The sequence below is a fragment of the Petaurus breviceps genome, unplaced genomic scaffold (genome assembly GCF_028583685.1).
Source record: "Petaurus breviceps papuanus isolate PSGF00001 unplaced genomic scaffold, PetGlider_PUasm1.0 90700, whole genome shotgun sequence".
Classification (NCBI taxonomy): domain Eukaryota; kingdom Metazoa; phylum Chordata; class Mammalia; order Diprotodontia; family Petauridae; genus Petaurus; species Petaurus breviceps.
The window spans coordinates 9725426-9730205 of record NW_027187315.1 but is presented as its reverse complement, the minus strand read 5'-3'; the positions used below and the strand labels follow the sequence as shown (position 1 = coordinate 9730205).

At 41.4% G+C, this 4780-nt stretch overlaps 1 pseudogene; it reads left to right on the top strand.

Moving 5' to 3' along the window:
• The first annotated feature begins 961 nt into the window (after positions 1-961).
• The window catches only part of LOC138144454 (WD repeat-containing protein 82-like), a 34082-nt pseudogene continuing 30263 nt past the window's right edge, over positions 962-4780 (top strand).

Sequence of the window (4780 nt, the reverse complement as noted above, 5' to 3'; positions counted from 1 at the left end):
GTCCTCTTTCAGCACATGGATGATGAGGATCTCCAGGCCTTCATAAAATTTTTCTTTGACCTCATCAGAGTTCGTCATGGTGAAATCATATGCACTGATGATGGTGGCATGGAATTTTCCTTCAAGTGGCAGTCACATTGTCATGAACCTGTCATTCACTCCTTTGGGGAGGCAGACAAGCTTATTAAATACATTAGTTCTGATCACAAAATATATGTCAGCTTCATGGCATTCCACATCACTGTGGCCAATCCAGAAAAATGTATATCTGGCTCTTACATGGATAAGCTGGTCTTCATTTGCCTGCCCTGTTTCACTCAGGGCTGCTATTTGGATGTGACACCTGCTGAGTTCCCTTGCAACAAGAGCTGTTCATCTTTCATGTCTACTGGATTTCATGTTGCCCATGAGCGTGCACACATTTCATGTACCACAGATATGAATAGAAACATCTTTATAAAAGTTTTTGTATATTTTTCTGTATTTTGACACAAGTGTGGGATTCCCACCTTCCACTTTAAAGTAGGCCAAGGTTAGGTTAGGTGAAGCAGATAATTTTTAGGAAATCTTTTAGCGCCTTCCTCATATCAGGAGGTGAGCAGTGTGGTCCCTCACACACCCAGGGGCTGCCAAATCCCCCTGCTATTACAGCTCAGTGAGAAGATGACCCTGTGGCCTCCTGAGTGCAGGGTTGTGACTTCCAGTATTTCTTCATCTGCTGCTTTGTCACTTTCCTGTCACCACAGGGCTTTGAGGTAGGTAAAATGGTAGAATTGTGTGGGCAAAGTCCTTTATTCATGCATAACTTGGATTTAAGTGAGGCAGAATTTCAGGAAGTCATCAGCCTCACTTTCTCTTCCAGAGTCATCATGCAGTGAATGACCTTGGTATCTTTGATGTCTAACCAAGCTTTAAGTAAGTGAAATAAGGCTGTGTGCTTGCTCCCATGCTTTTTAGCATAATGTTTTCATCCAGGCTGTCAAATGCCTTCAATGAAGACAAAAGTGGCATCAAGGTCAGTCACCACACTGATGGTAAACTCTTCAACTTGAAAAAGCTACAAGCCAAGATCAAAATGGAGGGAGTGTTGGTGCACAACTTTTTGTTTGCAGATGATTGTGCACTCAATGCAGCCTCTGAACCTGAGATGCAACAAAGTATGGATTGATTCTCTGCTGCTTGTGATAATTTTGGCCTAACAATTAACACCAAGAAAACAGAGATACTCCATCAGTCACTACCACACCATCCATACATGGAACCATCAGTTACAGCAAATGGAGAAGTTTTGAATGCTGTGGATAAGTTCATCTACCTGAGTAGTGTACTTTTAGAAATATATTCATTGATAATGAAGTTGACATACACATTTCCAGAGCTAGCTCAGTGTCTGGAAGACTCCAAAGGAAAGTGTGAGAGAGAAGAAGTATTAGACTGACTACCAAACTGAAAGTCTACAGAGCCGCTGTGTTGACCTCATTGTTGTATGCCTGTTAAACCAAGACATTGTACCAGTGCCATGCCAGGAAACTGAATCTCTTCCTTTTGAATTGTCTTAGAAAGATTCTGAAGATCACCTGGCAAGATAAGATACCAGACATTGAGGTTCTTACTTGATCTAAACTGCCAAGCATTCAAACTCTGTTTTGGAGAGCACAAGTCCAATAGGCTGGCCATGTGGTTTGAATGCAAAACGTATACTTGCCAAAAAGACTATTTTATGGAGAACTCACACAGGGCAGGCATTCACATTGTGGTCAGAAGAAGTGATATAAGGACACTCTCAAAGTCTCTCTTAAGAACTTTGGAATTGATTGTGTGACATGGAAGATGCTTGCACAGGACCCCTCAGCATGGCTACCTCTTAATACTTATTTTGGACACCTAAGTCTTGAATATGTGTTTCCTTTTCCATTCTCTAATATTGACATGGGGCTATCCCATAATAACTCATTTAGAAAGAATGTTAAATAAAGGAATACAAATAAGTAGGAGAAATTGATCAATTTGAAATTCTTTGAACTAAGATTCTCCTTGCTGCAGTGGATGATCCTAATTCAGCTGACTGTATCTTTCCAATTACACAATTAATTGGGAATTGTAGAGAATATAAGATCTTACTGTGTTAATTGTGTAGTACAAAAAAGCAATTGACTTGATAAACCAAAATGTAACTAATATATGTATGTATGTATGTATTTCTCATGCTTATGCTAAATCAACCAATATTCTTTGATAGATAAAAATACAGAGATTATTTTACACAATAATTTGATAAACAATATCAATCTGAAGATAATAATTGAACTTACAGCATCTCATGAGAACATCAAGTGAGAGAACATACTGAGAAGTGGACACAGGAGAAAGTCTTGGAGTATTCTCAGAGTTGGTGGGCATGGCATGACAAAAATTCAGCAAAAGAGACTAAGGAGTAGGCAGACAGCAGGAGGAAAATCAAAAGAGCAGTGCCATGAAAATCTGAAGAGCAAGGAGAATTCAGAAGGTGATTAATAACATCAGATGCTGCACGGAAGTCAAGAAAGGTGAGAAATGAGAAACAGCATTTGTCTTGACAATTAAGAAGACCCAGATAGTTCTAGAGGAAATAGTTTCAGTTCGACTGTGAGGACTGAAGTCTGGAATTTGTTCTTTGTTGGAGCAGCTGTTGGGGAGAACTGGGCTATGTGACTTCCTCCTTAATCCTTTGCTGGTCTCCTGAAAATGGCTTTTTCAAAGAATTTAGCTATGAAAAGGAGGAAGGAAATAGAATGATAGCTAGCCAGCATGGCAGGCTCTGGTGACATTATTTTTAAGAATGGGGAGATTTTTGCAGCAGCAGAGAACTAGTCAATAGAGAGACATTAAAGATAAGAGGAGGGGCACAATTTATTAAGAAAGATAGGAAAGGATTGGACCCAGGGTTTAACCTTGGTAAAAACAGTGACTTCATCAAATACTGGAGTGAAAGAGGAGATACTGGTGATTTTCTGTGATACATTCCCTCTGCAACAACAACAAAAACCCTCAACATTTTGTTAACATTGGTATTCTCCTAATGATGTTATATAGTTGTGATTCATGGAATACCATGATCTCAGAAGAATCAAAACTGAAGGTGACCTAAAAGGGTACCAGAAAGAAGCACAGTAGATTTTAAGAGGTGGTACCATATTACTAACATTGACTTGTATGCAAGAAGTATTATAAAAGATGCCACATTTATGACCAGAAAAGAAATTGGGTCAATTATATAGCAAGAGTATTTCACTGGTATTCATGAAAAATGAAAGAAACCAGAAGAAGACTGTAGCAGCAAGCACCCCAGCATCCCCAGGGTGGCTGCTAAAGGAAAGCAACTCAAAATGGGTTAACAAACTTACTTTAATCAATCAAACATATATCTTTTAGCTAGTTCAGGGGAAAAAGGTCAGCACCCTGAACTTCAGAGTATACAAACAGAATTATCAAGACAGAGAAACAGATCAAGCAGACAGGCTTCCAAACTGTCCAACCATTACATCCATACCAAATCACAGTTACCAGAGAGGGAAACATCAACATCTGGATTTTCAAAGCCAGGGAGCTCTCAATGTCTGCCCAGAGTCTCATCTGGTCAAATCACACAACACTTCTCGAAGTGAGCCCCAAAGCAAAACCTCACATCAGGGATTATATAGCCTTCTCCTGGGGTCAGAGAATGTGACCACCCTCTTTACCCACTCCCCAATCACACAGCATCAAGGTGTGGGCATTCCTGAAAACCAAGCCTCCTGCCACAGGCTCTATGTGACCACATTCAGCCTATTAGGGGGCAGAGTATATTTTCAAATCAAGGAAGGTTCTCAGAGTCTCTTAAGCCTATCAAAGGGAAGATCTTTAAATTTTCATTTATATTACATTCGGCCCCAAGATCTTTCATGCCCATAGCATAATCAATTTACATTTGAATTAGCAATAAACATCTCTTAGGTCACATTTTCAAGACACATAACTAAAGTTACTGAAGTGGCCACAGGGCCTTAAACAAACACAAAGTACATTGCATTATCACATCAATCCAAAACAAGAGTCCAAATAAAGTTCTCTTGGGAGGAGGGAGATGTCCTTCTCCTCACACTGCTCCAGCCCCTGCTTGCAAGTCCAGAGAGGGGGCTGGGCAACAAAACCAACAGAGTGGACTCCTTGGGGCCATGGCACTTCACTCCATCCACCATAGTCACAATTCCATCCTCCCCTTGGGTCCCAAACTGTGGGATGCAGCAAGGAAACATTTAGTGCCCCTGCTTTGCTGCACAGTCCTTATCTTGTTGGGTAGCGGAATTCCAAACTCCTGGGTTCCTTCTCCTCCTGCAGAAGGCAGGAGCAGCATCCCAGTCATGCTTCAGTCACCTGGGCTCCTGGGTTCCTGGCTCCTGGCCTTCTGGCTCTGGGCTCTGGGGCTCCTGGCTCTGGATTCTGGCCTCCTGGGCTTCTGTACTCCTGTTCAGAAGAAGCTCCACCACCACAAGTTCTCAGGACTCGGTTCTCCATTCTTTTGTAACTGTTCTGCCACCAGATCTTAGTCTCAAGGAAATTCTGACTGTTTCTCTGGGGCTTTTCTTATATGCACATGTAAGGGTTATGGGATTTAAAGATCTCCCATGCCCCATGGACGTGCTGACATAGCAGAGCAAGAGAAAGTGAAAAGCCGAGCTAACGGTCCTGTGGTTGGCAGTTGGCGGCGGTTGCCTTTTTTTTTTTTTTTTTTTTTTTTTTGTTAGGACCCCTGCTGAGCACT